This window comes from Rhinopithecus bieti, unplaced genomic scaffold, assembly GCF_001698545.2.
Source record: "Rhinopithecus bieti isolate Rb0 unplaced genomic scaffold, ASM169854v2 scaffold_34489, whole genome shotgun sequence".
Lineage (NCBI taxonomy): Eukaryota > Metazoa > Chordata > Mammalia > Primates > Cercopithecidae > Rhinopithecus > Rhinopithecus bieti.
In genome coordinates, this window is record NW_016815128.1 from 2148368 (window position 1) to 2165157 (window position 16790).

Sequence of the window (16790 nt, forward strand, 5' to 3'; positions counted from 1 at the left end):
TTTTCCAGGTGTTGTGTGTCTCAGTTCCCCTGGCTAGGAAAAGGGATTCCCTTCCCCCTTGCGCTTCTCAGGTGAGGCGATGCCTCGCCCTGCTTCAACTCTCGCTGGTCAGGCTGCAGCAGCTGACCAGCACCGATTGTCCGGCACTCCCTAGTGAGATGACCCCAGTACCTCAGTTGAAAATGCAGAAATCACTGGTCTTCTGTGTCGCTCGCGCTGGGAGTTGGAGACTGGAGCTGTTCCTATTCGGCATCTTGCTCCGCCCCTCGATACTGCCATTTTCAGTAACATGGATGAAACTGAAGAACATTATGCTTAAATGAAATAAGCCAAATACAGAAAAAATATATATACAAGATCTCACTTACACGTAGAACTTTTTTAAAAAAAGAAGTCAAACACGTAGAAAGAGAGAATGGGATGATAGTTACCAAGAATGGAGAGGGGAAAGAAGAAATGGGGAAATGTGGGTCAAAGAGTATAAACTTGCAGTTCTATAGTATAAATAAGTTTAGAGATCTAATGTACAGCAGGAGGATTATAGTTAATAATATTGTATTATATACTGAAAATTTGCTAAGAGAACAGATTTTAGATGTACTTACCACAGAAAAGTTTAAAATAAAAAAAGAAGGCCACTTTGGAAGAAAGTAGATGTGCTACTTTGCTCACATATAATGATCATTTCACTGCATATTTTTTATCAAAACATCATGTTGTATACTTCAAATATATATGATAAAATAAATGTTTAAAAAAGATATTCAACATCATCAGACAAAATACTAATTAAAACCACAATTAGATGCTACAATGCACTCATCAAAATGACTAAAATAAAAAAAATTGACAACACCAGATACTGGCAATTATGCAGGCAAAGTGGATCACTCACACATTGCTGGTAGAAATGTAAAATGGAACAGCCACTCTGGAAAATGTTAGCTAGCTTCTTTAAAAAGTAAACATACAACTGTCAAACAACCCAACAACTGCCCTCCTAGGCATTTCTATTAGAGAAATGAAAACTTATTTATGCAAGAACTTGTTCAAGATGTTGAGAGAAGCTTTATCCACAATACTAAAAACTGAAACAACCCAGATCTCCTTTAGTAAATGAATAAACTGGAAACTACTCCGCAATAAATAAGAATGAACAATTCATCCACAGAACAGTCTGGATGGAGCTCCAGACAGTTGTGCTCAGCAAAAGAAGCTAATTTGAAAAAGGTGTATATTTCCATTTATATGGCATGTTTGAAGTTGCAAAATTATAAAAATAGAATACAGATTAGGGGCTCCAGGGGTTAGGGAGAGGATGGGAGTGGGAAACGAGTGGGTGTGACTATCAAGGAGCAACATAAAATGTGAGATCCATGTGGTGATGAAAATAATTTGTACCCTGACTGTCCATATCAATATCCTGACTGTGAAATTGCACCACAGCATTATGAGATACTACCATTAAGGAAACTAGATAAACATACGAGATGTCTCTGTACTACTTCTTAAAACTGCATGTGATGCTACAACTAACTCAAAATAAAACATTTAACTGAAAAACATAAAAGGCATCTGTCCTGTTCAACAGGAAAATCACAGAGATGGGATCTATTGGAAAGGATAAGGCTCCATACCAACTGGAGAAAACACAAATGCCTGCAGGGGCCAGGCAAACTACAAAAATGAAATTGTCAGAAAACCTTGGGTTCCACCTAATCTATCTTTTTATTTTCTGCTTTTGATGGATATACGGGTCCAAAAATAATAAACTGCCATTAGAAAATCCCAGTGGAAGCACATTTACAAATGATCATGACCCTTGCCTCTGTGTGAGGGCAGCGGTGGCCGCCTTGGCCACAGGAGCAGCTGCTACTTAGCAGTGGCTTATTACGACCCTGCAGAAATGTTGACTGCATGTTGGGAGATCTTCAGTTTTTCAGGGGAAGACAGAAATTTAATTTTGTAATAAAACATCTTTAAAATGCTAAATATTGGTTCACAAATCAATGGCAATGACAACAGCAACATCAGAAACAGCAAAAACAATTAGCAGCGGCAGCCATGGCCACAACGTTAGCAATAAAGCACTGTGTCAACAAGATAAAACACATTTGCAGTCTCAGTCCTCATGGGCCAATAATTGGCAAACCCTGACTGACACAAATGCAAGATGTTACTTTTAGTGTTTCTTTAATAAAAGATCTATGTATGTCAGTAATTTCATGAAGAAGGAAAGGGACACAAATCCCATCAGCACCGCCACCAACTGTCACATTGTAACGGCGCCTTCTCTGAACATATTAATACAATGTGTCAGTCATTGCCAGGGGCTATGCATCCCTCTCCCATCCCACTGCACTTGTAGCGGTTACAGCTATGCTCAAGATTTATTAAGCATTTCTGTGGCAGGACCTGTACTGGCAACTTCCATGTATGCAATCTTGGTTGATCCCCCATAAATCCTATGTGAAAGCAAGCAGCAGCTCAAGGGTAAACCAAGGAAGGCATTGAGTCATTGGAAAGATCTAACCAGTTATCCAAAGCCACAGAGCTAGCAAAGGGCAACCAGGATTCCAATTCCAGAGAAGGGTGTTTCCTTTTGCCTGATACACCTCATAGGAGGCACATTTTGTTGTACAGCTAAGTCCCTTTTATGGATGATTCCAAAGTGCTCTCGAATTGTTGCTTAAAAGCACTTGATGCTACTGAATCTTACTTCAAGAACTTAATTATGTTGAACTTCAGATACTTTATAGGAATCGGGTGAAAGTTTACATTTCAATTAGGTTGACCCATTCAGGCTCTGTCCTGATTAAACAGAATGCTAACACTGCTTTAGTAATTCCCTTTTATCTCATGGGAAATTTCTATCAGGTCATAAATCCATAAACTACATACTCATATATGATGTGCATGATACTGTTTGATCCCCATAGGATGTCTTTAAAGTACTTACCATGATTTCTGTCTTAAAGATGGGAAAATTAACATTTAGTGATAAAGATTGGTGCAAGTTCACAAACTCAGTAAGTAAACTTACAAGTTTTTTTTGTTTGTTTGTTTGTTTGTTTGTTTTTGGTTTTGTTTTGTTTGAGACAGAGTATTGCTCTATCACCCAGGCTGGAGTGCAGTGGCGCAATCTTGGCTCACTGCAACCTCCACCTCCCAGGTTCAAGCAATTCTCTTGCTTCAGCCTCCCACGTAGCTGGGATAACAAGCATGTGTCACCACACCCAGCTAATTTTTGTATTTTTAGTAGAGATGGGGTTTCACCATGTTGGTCAGACTGGTCTTGAACTCCTGACCTCAGGTGATCTCCCCGTCTTGGCCTCCCAAAGTGCTAGGATTACAGATGTGAGCCACTACACCCGGCCTCCAAGTATCTTATAACCATCTTAGAGCCATCTCCTTCCACCTGGGGTCAAAGAAGTTGTCATAAAGATGGGAGCAGTTGGCTTAAATTGCTGCAGAATGATCAAATGGCAAAAGAAGATGGGCCATGAGTTTCCTCAGAATGGGGAAAGAAGCTAGGAGGTGGAAAACTTCAGATAGTATGTTGACGTGTTTCAGTAGCCTAGATTTGCACAGGACTCCTTCTGGGAAACAGTAACAAAAATAGTCACCCTTTATTGATTTCCATCTGTATGACTGGTACTAAACTATGGCCTTTGGATAATGTGGTAAGCATAATAATACACCCCAACCCCTGACATATACCTCCTAATTTTCAGAACCTGTAAATATGTTGGGCAAAAGAGAATTAAGGTTGCAGGTGAAATTAAGGTTGTTAATCAGCTGGCCTTGAAATTTGGAGATTATTCTACACTTCACGGGCATACTCAATGCAATCACAAGAGTCTTTTCCTTATAAGAGAAAGAAGGAGGCAAGAGACAGAGAGAGAGGGACAGAGTAGTGCAATGTGAGAAAGACTTGACCAGCCATCGCTGATCACCAGCCAAGGGATGCAGGCAGCCTCTATAAACTGGAAAAGATAAAGAAATAGACTCTGGAACTTCCATGCAGTAATACAATCATGCAAGAATACTGACGTTAGCCCACATTTCAGAATTCTAACCTGCGGAATTCTAAGATAATAATGTTATGTTGTTTTAAGCCACTTAGGTTATGGCACTATGTCACAGCAGTAATTGTAAACTCATGAATACGGGTTTTCAAACTTCCTCCTCATGACAAAACCGATAGAGGAGAATAAATATTCTCATGTTAACAACACACACATTGTGACTCAGAGAAGTTAGGTAATTTGCCCACAGTCACATAGCTAGGCAGTGAATAGTTTAGGGATGAAAATGCAGGGCCATTTGGCTAGCACGCAGCTTATTTTAGGGAAGGCAAAGCCAGGTGCTTTAACGTTACAAGCTCACCTCAATTTCCTCATCACTCTTATCACAGGAGCTTAAGTGGATTCTCACTCTGATCACTAATTTTCTAATAACACCTCTCATTTCATGTATTTCATTCTGTTTTCTCAAAAGCACCTTGAGAATAGGAATGCTACTATTTACTTCTTTTGTATTCCTTAGAGGTCTCACAGCTGTGCCAAACAGAGAAAAGCACCTAATGAACATCTGTTCTCAGTTGATTAGAGAAATATCCATTACCACCAGCCACTGAAGGAGACCAGCCATGCCCCATTCATCTCTGTATCCCCAGAAACTAACAGAGGCTGACGTGGTTGGCATTCAATAAATGCCAGGTGAAGGAATGAATAAGTGAAAATTCTAAAACAAAGATTCCCCAAACAATGGTTTTCTACAATCCAATCCTAATACACAATTCTGTGCGTGATAAAGAATCCACATGCAATTTTTGTAAAATGAGGAGTAATATTCTATAATGGGAATACAGAAATCTGTGACATTTTGCCGACATCATTTTTCAGATCAGTATAGCAGGAAACAACCGCTCTGACTCAGGAGCATCTGACATGGCCTAAAATACATATCATTATCATGAAAAGTCAAACACAGATACTCTGGAGTCTGAACACCTAGGTCCCCAAAGCCAGGTTGGAAAACTTAAAGCTAGTAACTTTCCCTCCCTGAGCCTCTCTTTTCTTATGGGTGAGTAAAGCCATGCTGGTACCGGCCTTGCAGAATTATTGTGAGGCAGGAATGGGAGCATCCATGGCAAGCACAGCATGATGCTCAACCCCATATTCCATTAAAGGTACAATGTCTTCATTGCTATTCCCTAAGACATGTGTGAGATACAGCCTCCCACCTCCATGATCCCAGTCTATCCTCCGGCATCACAGCTGGGATGAAGCTGGGAGAAGGCATGATGCTTTTGGTGGGACACGTTTCAGGGATGCCTGCAGGATACAGTATATGATTATACCAAACACTGCACTCAAGATGTAAATGGTTGGCTATGATATGGGTGTGCCCACATGGCTGGGCGAAAATTATCTTTGAGTCTTGTGAAGCAATATAACATTTTCATTAAGAGGGTAAGCTCTGAAAATCTGCCTGTTTCTGACTGTGTGACCTTGAATAAATCGCTCTCACAGTGTCCCTGTGCTCAAGGTCCTCATGTATAAATGGGGATGGTAATGACAGTAATGTTCCTCAAAGTGCCATTACAAGGATTAAATGATTTGTAACATGTAAAGTGTGTATAATGCCTGGCAAGTATTGAGTCTAAATGAGTGCTTTTTAATAATAGGTATAATAAAAACGATGATGATGAAGATGGCTTTATGAAGGCACCTTAGGCCCACAGCATCACACTTGTCACATGATAGTGGAATGACTCCCCTCTTTCTGTCTGTTCACCCAGGTGTCGAGGTCCCTGTGAAGAGGAGTGAAATGTCCCTGCTTGCACCTCAGGAATTACAAGAGAACCGCATATGCTGTGACTGCCAACAAAGGTCACTGGAAAGTGTGAGCATGACTCTCTCACAACCGGTCTTGTCTACATGAGCCTCAGGAGGGAACCACTGGAGACAGGCAGACATGGATTCAAATTCCCAAGGATTCAAAACTTGCAGAGGCTCAGTTCCCTTACGCTTAAAGTATACATTGTAATATGAATGTGCAGGGGAACTTTGTTTTTAAAGGACAGTTAAAACATTGTATATGGCAAGGACTCTGTAAATGGTAGCCATAATCACAACTTCCCATAAAGCATGTACACATTTCTATCAGCAGCGTTAGTGGAAACTCAAAACAGCTCCTCTGACCGACACCTGACGAGGGTGGTGCCTACTTAAGGGCAACTTGGCAGAGGATTCAGGACATGAGCTAAGCTTCCTCTGGTCTGGCTAGGGGAGGAGACCCTCTCCTGTGCTATGTTGTTCCCCAAAAGGCTGAGTCAATTTAGAGTCAAAGCTAACTCCAGATTGCTTGATACTGTAGGGTTTTTCCAGTGAGTTCTGAAAAGCCCGATTAAATACTGGCAATCCTGTCCTCGGTCTTGTCCTAACAGTGGGACACCATGACAGAATCAGCAATAATGCAGTCAGTGGATTTCTCTCCTTTAAAAAAGCTAATGCTCCACAATCTAATTATAGTCAGCTATGGGGAAACTGCATGAGGATTTATAAATAACTAGAGAGGTAAAATATTTTCTCGTATGGCCAGGTATAATAAACATAACCTGCCCTCTCTCCATCTTTATAAAGAACTGCCATTTGCCTAGACCTCACCTAATGAGCTGTCACACTACTCTTCCCAGTCTGTTTGCCAGCAGGACACCTGGCACCATCTGGAATCCTAGCCTCACATAGCTGGCCCCCACCTAACAGTGGAAGACACTGTGATGAGAAGGTGAAACTCTGCCCTGGCAGGAAGGTCTGCAAAGTCTTGCCAATAAAAGAGGCCTCGGTGCTCCAAAAGATAAGAAACAAAAAACCAACGAAATGCCTAATATATTTTTACTGTACAGTACACACTACCAGGTTGACAGTATGTACTCACCACTGTAGGATTATGAACCATTCTGTTGCATTTTATTGGCTTCAATGGCAATTACTAAAATACTTTTCCAAGGAAAGTTCACTCTAATATTTCAGCAGAACTCATCTGGATACTTTGATATAATCACAATATAATAACTCATTCAGATTCCACCAATGTTTACTGTGATGATCCTCTGCATTTCTCTACCCGCATTCTCCTTGCTGACCCGGAAGGTTCTATGTGGCTCAGGCTGTGAAATCCTGGCTGACTATTCATAAACTCCTCTTTCCTTACAAAGCAAAGCCAGGTTTTCTCAGGGGAATTACTATACCTACCTAAAAATATCCACCCTTTGCTGACTCCCTTGCAGCTAGGAGAAACCTCATGACCCCCTCTTGGCTAATGAAATAAAAGTGCACATTGGCAGGTAAAGCAGACAGGAAAGCTTTTAAAGGAGAAACCTGTTTCATGACCCTTGGGCTGTTTGTCTCTTCTCTTAATTTGTTAATATATCCAAAAATATAATCGTGGTTGTAAAAGCAGCCTATCTCCAGCCATGAGTATTAAAAAGCCTTTTGCTATGCATGGAAGAGCAGAAAGAGAAGTCTAAGTCCTTACTGTCCCTGGTGACATGGTTGTGCTGTCTACTTCTGTGTTTCTTGTGGTATCTTGTGCTAGTTAAGCCAGCGTAGGTTATATGCTTGATTATTTGAAGCCAAATACACCTCTTACTGTGGGATCTGATTGCAGGACCCTCCTGGGCCGTACTTTGTGTAGGTGAAAATTCAGAAGAGTTGACACAGACAGCCTGGCTTCTCTCACTGCTTTTTTTTCTGAAAATGGAAAACTCTGCTTTGTCTTGCATAAGAGCCACTAAAATCTAAGAATCTAGGTTGTACTTTCATGTAGACATAAAGCAGATATTTTTTTATATACCATAATTCAAGGTTATTTAATGGAAGACAAAGGTTGTCTTCATGTGGCTGAACCTAACTCGTTGGCATTCTCCAACAGGGCTTGGGGCCAAAGCCACAGATGACAGGAAAACACTTCTTTCTTAATTCTCTGTGCTCATATCTGTCCAGGAAACTTGAGGGTAGTAAGTGGTCAAAAGCAGAAATTGCGAATTCCCGTGTCCCAGCCAACTATAAACTAATTGCATTTTCTGCCATTTTTCGATCCTTTTTGTCTAGCACTATGTGGCATCCACACTACCAGAGATCACATTTAATTCTCATGAAAATTCTATGAATTGTACATTGTCATTACACATATGGGTAAGGAAGTAAGGTTTTTCAAATTCCTGCAGTCACATGACTCCTAAGTCAGGTAGGAGATCTATATAGTATTAGATAGCATTTATTCTCCAATTTCTTTTAAGAAATTGAGGAATTCCTTAAAAGAAAGTAAACATTTTCAGCCAGACCACTCACTTCTAAAACTAGTAATGACAAAGGGTAAAGCCATTTGCCATTTTTGCAGAATCTTAAAAGTCCAAACAAAATTCTTTCTTCTTGCCACAGAAAATGTTTAAAAATATCAAACCAGTGATTTCCCTGAATTACCAAAACCACAGAAATTCAGAATGGAAAGAATAATCAGCAATTATCACTTTGATACCTGACAATGTTCCAACCACTATGCTCACCACTCCTAGATCATCTCATGTAATCATCAAAAGCAGCCATGCATGGTGGAAACAAATATTAATATCCATTCAGAAAAACGATGTAAGATTGAGAGAAGGTAAACTATTTTTCCAAGTTTCTGCAACTTGTAAATTGGAGAGCTGAGACTCAAGCCCAAGAAATCTGATTTGTGAGTGTGTGCTCGTAACCACTCTACAATACAGCCTATCCTGACCAGGGGAAGAACTAATTAAAAGTCCTGGTTTTATCTACAGGAAGCTGAAAAGCAACTTACATGTAATCACTTAGTTAATGCATACAAATTCTCTTTGCGTTAAGTACTGTTAATCATTTTACATAAAAGAAAATTCAAGCAAAAATGAATTAGATAACTTTCCCAGGATAAGTAGCAGAGTCGGGATTCAAACAACACAGTCTGATTTCAAAGCCCATATTCTTATCTCTTTCTTATTTTTGACACTGTGTGTCCTCTGAGGGCTAGAGGATTCCCTAGAAATCATTAACCCCTTTAGATTAAAAAAATCAGAAAATTTAAGTTTACATAGCAAAGCTATTAAGTCAAAGCTATTAATGAGAATACTGAGTTGTAGGCACTTAACAAACATTTGTCCAATCAAATAGTGTTTAAATGGAGCCTCTGCAGAAGCCGGAAAATAGTTGCTGCATGCTGATTCTGCATGCCTTCCAGTCCTTTAATTTCACATTGGTATCTTGAAATTGGCCTTGGTGGGAGTATTTATAGCATGTAAATGGACAAATATCATAAATCTTTGTTTTGAAGTGCCAGTTTTTACACATCAGCACCACTGCTCCACCTCCTTCCGTCCCCAGCACCGCTCTATCCTGTTAACCAAAGGAAATCTGAAACCCAAACGGAGGAAATAAATGGGCCATCTGGAAAAATTTCAAGAAAATCACTGTTGGGTGGAACTCAAACTGTTGAGCCTTCAGGAAATAATACATATATTGCTCAGAGAATCCTCATTGAATAAAGCTGGCTCATTAAGCTCTTACAAGCTGCAAGGAAGAATGACCTCTATAAAATGTATGCCTTTTGTACACAAACTTGGAAGTCTGAACAGAATGGCTATACCTTCTCCCACTGCCTCCTCTTCTCATTCATATTAAAACAAAACAAAGCAAATGAACAGCATTAGCAACAACCACAATGGTGCTTTTTGTGTCAACTTAAAGCTACTAACTCTCTGAGCTTCACTTTTCTCATTTGCAAATAAAGATTTCAGTTACCTTCTGGAGTTGATGTAGAAATCAAAATCAATGTGTATAGCAAAACTGAGCTTCAATGAATGGTGGGTATCATTGCTGCTATGGTTATCTTTGCATATCTACCCCAAATACATTCATCAGCAAATGTCTGTACTCCTAGAAGGAGGCCCCTTAAGGAACTCAAAGCAACAACACAAGTAGCTTAGTTGGGGTGACTGCATATAAAAAAATACGAGATTGCTGAGCTGCTGGGAAACTGAAAAGTGCTTCCCCATCCCTGCATCTCCCTTTGCTGCTTTTATTCATACGGGCTGATGGACCTGTTGTTCCTATCTGATGAGTCAACCCAGATGGAGTTCTAGTTTGCATGAGGCCATGTGTCAATGTTGTGCTCAGAGAAGTTGCTGCTGCTGGTCTGTCATCCAGGGAGTTACCACTTGCAGGTAAAATGAACGTTCCTTCTAGAGAGCCAATATGAAACATCATTACAAGAAGCCAGACATACAGTGGATGCTCAACAGGTGTCAGTCCTCTTCCCTCTGGATTCAAGGCAGCATTTGATTTTCTTTGCACGTGTGTGACTTGATTAAATGAGCTTGGTTGAGGCAGACCTTCAAGCGACTTGCACAGCTTGAAATGTCACGAGTAATTTAAAACCTCAGACCAGAAAATTTGTCGTGCAGTATTACACTGTGACAGGAGTTTCTGCAGAGAGAAGTTTTCTGATTGGCAAAACCAGAACCCGCTACCAGTTCCAAGCAGTCAGAAGTTGGGAGCAGAGTTGAAAAGCAAAACAACTCACAAGTCTTTCATGCAGAAGGATCAAAGGCATGAAGTGAAAACACACAATAGAATCCAGGTGCTCAGAAAGACCAGGCTTTAAATGCTGGATTTGCAGTTTACTAATGATGCGTTACTCTGAACAATTCATTTTACCTCCCTGAGCATTTGGTTTCTCATGTTAACATTTTATATGGGAAACAAATGAGATAACACACGCACAACACCTGGCACAGTGTAGGAGACACAGTCAGCACCAACTCCTTCTAAATACCATAATTTAATTATTATTATAATTACAACATTCATATGTTGCTAATGGAATATAGACACAGAAATGGGGAAGAAGTCTTCCAAAGATTAGCAAAGTCCATGCTAGACCTCAGGACTGCTAATGTTGACCCATCATCCAATTCATTATACCCATATAATTGAACACAATTTAATTCCAGGATATATATTAATAATAAGTGATAAGAAAATACTTTCTATAAGTAGACCGTTTACCTTATTGTTCCTGTTACCTTATTGTTCCTTTCAGGTACTCTGTAAATATCAATAATAAGCAGAATATCAGAGTGAAAACAAAGGAAGCCACCAGTTCTTGCAAGTCAACCGTGTGTCAGGCAAGACTCTTGGTGATTTACATTCATTGTCACATTCTACCTGGATGATATTCAAAAAAGATTCTTCCAATATTCTTCCTCCAATATTCCTATGAGGAACCTGAAGTTTGGAACAAAAAGTATCTTGTTCCATAGACTGTAGCTTACAAGAAAAACTGGGATGCAAGGTCATGGCTATGAAAACTCCAAAGACAAAAATATTCTCAAAATGTATCAAGTCATACATAATGGCTACCCACTGAAATGTCACCACGGTACAGGAATGACCCATAATAGCATGAGGAGTGCAAACATTCACAAGTCATGTCAGGAACCTTGACGGAAAAAGTCATTGCAAGCTTTGTGTCCACATCATTCAAATTCTTGCTGCTCAGCTGTGCTCAACTGAAAATTGAACATTGCTGAGAACAAGGCACCAAAACAGTGGCTGAGAACACAAGAAGGAAGGATAGAATAGTCCCTGACTTGGGGGAGCTTACAGTCTAACAGAGAACAAAACCAGTTTCACAAATTATAATCACAATCACAGGAAACCCCTCAGGACTTCCAAAGGGGTAAGAAAAAGAGAGAGGTTAACTCAGAGTGGGAACAGATTGCCTTTAGTAGAAGACAGGAGTTGATTTAAGGAAGAAGTAAATTTAAAACTCAAAGTCCCTGCAAGGTAGTAGAACATAAGAGAGAGACTTCATATTGCAAGAAATAGCCAAGAGTACAAAGCCAATAAAAACAGCAAACTGGTTGGAGCAAAAATTGGTATCTTTGATGTCAGTAATTTTCATCAGGGCCTTATTATCATTCTTGTCTTGGGGAACAAGCCTAAAACTGCCTTCAGTGTTTCTGTATTCCCCGGAGAACCCCAGCAGGCTTCTTCAGTTTTAGAATGTAGGCCATGACCCAGAGATGATTGAGATGCTGGTAGACAGAGATGCCCTGTAAAGAAATTTTGTGCATGTTGCATATATCTACACATGAGCTCACCTGACTTATTCAGGTTTGACCCATTTTACAACTCTAAATGAATGCTGACGGAGCTTATGTGTCATTTTGGCTCACCCCTAAGAACAGGTAGGTCTTGACCAGGCTGGGGAAGATGGGACGGCATTTAACCTATTTATGCCTGAGGTTGCAATTTTTTGAAATTTTGTGATCAGACCTTGGCGATGACCTTGAGCAGTGGATATAAATAACTCCCACATGCTTAGCTTGCCAATAATGGAACACTAGGGCATAAATGGCTAAGGTGGAGGAACAGCTTGGGGAAATGCAGGCGGGCAAGTCCTAGAGAGCACTGTAGGAACCCTGAGGAGTTGACTTTGGCCAGAGTATGGGATGGGTAATGAGGAAGTGCAAGTAGATCTTTCCTTCCCAACCATTTATTCTAATAAGTGTTACTATAAAAATAGATGGCCCGAGCTACCTTCCACCAGAGGATATAAGTGTAGTGGTTAAGGCAATCAACTGTGAAATCAAACAGAGCTAGGTTTGAGTCTTCGCCTCCCAGCTTAGGAAAGTTCCTTAACCTCTGTGAGCTACTATTCCCTCCTTTGTAACAAGCAGATGAACAAAGATCCAATTCATAAGGTTGGGTGAGGGAGACATACGAAAGTTTGGCACAGCCCAGAGAAAGTCTTCAATAGTTATGAGACTATTTGATGAAAAGTGCATGTATATACTGTACATACTCAGAAGATGCATGATGCCTCACTTATCCTTTTGGATGATGTCATGTTCTCCTCTGTTTCCTTTGGAAACAAACAAAACACCCCAAAATAATATAGCACAAGCAACAGTTTCTGCATGGGCTACAATGACAGGTAAAATAGGCCACCGCAAACTCCATAAACAAACAACTACACAGATGATCGATTGAAAAGCAGACAGTGAGGGACAGAGATAAGTAGATGTTGGGTAGATAAATAGATATAGATGGATGGATGGGCAGATGGAAAGATAGAGAGAGACGGAGAGAGAGAGAGATGATAGAGGAACAAACACACTCACCAACTGTTGTGTCACAGAAAAGATCTCTGACCAATTTCCAGCTCCTTCCACCAGCATGTGTCTCTTTTGAGAAGAAATCATCATAACCCTGAATCGTGATTCCCTCCCTTGGCTCCCTGTGTCTCTTAATTGCTTTTTGATATGAAAACTCCCAGGTGTCTGAAGTCATTCTGGAGATTTCAAGGGATTTCATTATGTGTGTAGGAATTTCCATTTCCTCATCAATCAAATCTTTATTTCTACAAAACTGTTCAGACAGAACAACAACAAAAAATTCCCTCGGCTCCATTTGACTACGAGATGTATTCTGTAATTACAATGGGGGAGTGTGTTTTAACCAAAAGATCATACATGAGGCAAATTGTCTTTGCAGAACTCCTCACTGGCTGAAGTGAGGAGCAGGTAGAGTGAGGATTCTGGGGTTAGACAGACATGGGGAAGCTGTAAACTCACCTCACAGCTTTGTTGTGAGGGTTCACGAGGCAGTAGGTGGGAGAACTCAGCCCCACGTCTGGTAAGCTACTGCAACTTTGGTCATAGTTGTTAATATTAATTTGAACATTATTATCGCTCCAGAAAAAGCCCTGGGTTCCAAGTAAGAAGATCTAGGTCAGGAAGTTTGACAGATGTCACCATATAAATATTAATGAATTGAATAGAAGGAAGAAAGGGAGAGAGTCCCAATGTTTAAGACAAGAATGCAGAGACTGCTTGATAAAGTTATGTTGAACAGAACATAAGAACGCTGGCTTGCATCTGGGCATGTTCTCAACCAGCTGGTTAGTCGCAAGCTGTCTGATGGGCTTGTTCCTGCCCAGTCTCTCCAGTCTCCTCTTCCCACCCCAACTCAATCCTCACTCATACCTTTTCCTAACAATAATGCCCAGGTGGCTGCTCTTATTTTTGCAGCAAAGCACTGGTTGCTTATTTTTACCATGAGTTGCCTTTTCTTATATGTCTCCGTTAACCTGTAATCAAAGTGCCGTGAGTTCAAAGTGTGGCTGCTGCTTTATGTGGTTCAGGGCAATGTCAGTCTCTGGTGGACAGAAAGCCACCACTTCCCTGGGCTTTCTTTGTCTTTGAGTTCCGGGAAAAGCAAACACCCAAGTTCTGCAAGAGCAGAGCCTAGAAAAGTCCAGACACCTCTGAATCCACAGGCACATGGCAGGCCCACAGAAAACACTCATCTCACAATAACAATCTTGCAGAAGCTTTTCTTGCTCAAAGGCACTGCCCCTTTCAAATAAAAATAGTACAACTGCTGGCTACCAAGCATGGAGTCACTGCGCTGTGCTGTCGCCCAGTCCAGGAGGACACCTTATCTCTAGACTTCAGCAAACCCCCTAAGCATGCTCATTCTCAGATTATTAATGAAGGAGGTTAACTCACAGAGGTTAAGTGGCTTTTCCCAAGGCTGTGATACTGATAATTAGCCAAGCAGGATCCAGGGCAGCTCCATCCACTCTTATATTCATGTGCTCTCATTACCTCCCCTCTGCACTTTTTCTGAGCAGGACTATATTTTGGAAGCTCCCACATTTCAGGCAGTCAGTGATCTCCAGAACAAGCTGTCAGCCACTCTCATATAAACGCATTTTTTTTTTTTTTTTTTTTGACAGAATTTCACTCTTGTTGCTCAGGCTGGAGTGCGGTGGCGTGATCTCGGCTCACTGCAACCTCCGCCTCCTGGGTTCAAGCAATTCTCCTGCCTCAGCCTCCCAAGTAGCTGGGATCACAGGCATGCACCACCACACCCGGCTAATTTTGTATTTTTAGTAGAGATGGGGTTTCTCCATGTTGGTCAGGCTGGTCTCAAACTCCTGACCTCAGGTGATCCACCCGCCTCGGCCTCCCAAAATGCATTATTTTTAGTCCTGCCTCCCTGGCATGCCATACATGGTAGGTGCTAGGAAACATTTTCCAACTTAATGCAAAGTTCCAAAAACAAGAAGTATCGACTAATGAATGACTTCAATCACAGACACATTATTTGGAAAAGAAACATATTTGGGTGTGTATTTCATCATCTGACTCAGGCATTCAAGGTGCTAATCAAAGGTCTTTGCAGAATTTTTATCAATAATGTGTAAACCCCAAATAGTTTCTTTTATGATACAAGAATTCAAGGAATATAATGGCTCTTCTATTTTTAGGATGATGGAAAACAGATTAATTCCTTTTAAAAGCAGGTTCTAAAAATAGGCATTATCCCAGATTACAGATGAGGAAAGAGGTTCAGAGAAGTTGACTGACTTCTCCAAGCCATACAGCAAAACAGTGGTGAGGCTGAATTTAAAACCAAGATCTGTCAGACTCTTTGAGCCACAAAACCCTGCACTACAAAAAGGTCTTCCAAAGATAATCATAACACAGTCATATCTTAGCCACCTCACCTGATGACTAATTAGTGGAGGATTTAAATAAAATCTTTTATCTGGGGTGAACAGTAGCCTCCCCAAAGCCTGCATTTTGCTTGTTTGGTTAGTTTAGTTTCTACTGCTTTTATAGCAGGCTAAATAAAGTTGCAGTAAAATAATCCAAATACATTTATCTAGGATTTGGAAAAGGATTCTGTGAGAACTCTTAGATGGGCCTCAGCATGTGACTCCTCCCCTGTTGTGTCACATCACATCACATGTGTGATGGGCTGCTCCTCTGGGAATGGAGAGCCCCCAGGTGATGTGGTCAAAAGGTCCCAGAACCATCCCTAACACCAACCCACATGTGACCTTAGGCAAGTCACTTAATGTCTCCAGGACTCTCTGACTTTCATTCCCCAAATGAAAACACTGAACTACTTATGTTATGAAACCCAGTGCTACATTCTTGTTCCAAGCTGCCCAAGGATCTGTTTGAAGTGCTCTGAACAAGTCTGCAATTGTCAAGTAAGGTTGCAAGTCACAATTTCATGCTTATTTGCAAAATAAAAGTTAATAGGACAGGTGCAACTAGGAGATTGCTCTCTCATGAATGACACTTAACGGGAGCAGTGTCAAAGCTTGGGTTTACACCTGGATTATCTGGCTCTGAGTCCAAGGCTTAGGGTAGCACATCCCCTGGAGACCAGAGGATACTTTATCTTCAGTTCAAGAGTGATTCATTTGGTCTTCAAGGAAAGGGCATGCTTGCATTGCATCAGGACCAAGTAGGGCTATGTGGACACCTGCTTCTTCATGAGTCAATTTCTATGGCCCATGATGATCTCTGCTTCCAGTTTTAGAAAGACGCCGCTGCTCTTAGGAGATCATTGAGGGCTTTCTCTTTGGGAGGAAAAAAATATTTGCATTTGCTATAATGCTAAAATTACCTTAATGGACACTGCACATAAATTATATCATTCAGCCCTCCCAGTCATACAGTTAAGATGCCATATCCTAATTTTCAAAAGATGAACTTGAAATTCAAGGAAAACAAAGTCATGTGTGGATTTAGTAGACCTGAGATTTGGATCCAGACCTAGTTACAAAGATCACACTCTTCCTCACTACTCCTCCATCTCACCTCTGTTCAGGCAAAAGGGTGGATGATGAGGCTCTCAACTGTGACAGGTGAGGAGAAACCCTGGCGAAGAGCAGGGGCG

General features: G+C 40.8%; 1 protein-coding gene across 7 annotated transcripts in view; it reads right to left on the reverse strand.

The window, feature by feature from the left end:
- FAM135B (family with sequence similarity 135 member B) overlaps positions 1–16790 on the reverse strand; it is a 360972-nt gene that overhangs the window by 193069 nt on the left and 151113 nt on the right. The window contains exon 1 of one of the 7 annotated variants that reach the window (XM_017852952.1): positions 172–205. The exons of the other annotated variants lie outside the window; for them this stretch is intronic. The gene's annotated coding sequence lies outside the window, so the exon portion shown is untranslated. Of the gene's footprint in view, positions 1–171; positions 206–16790 lie in introns of those variants that run through there. 7 annotated transcript variants of the gene reach the window in all.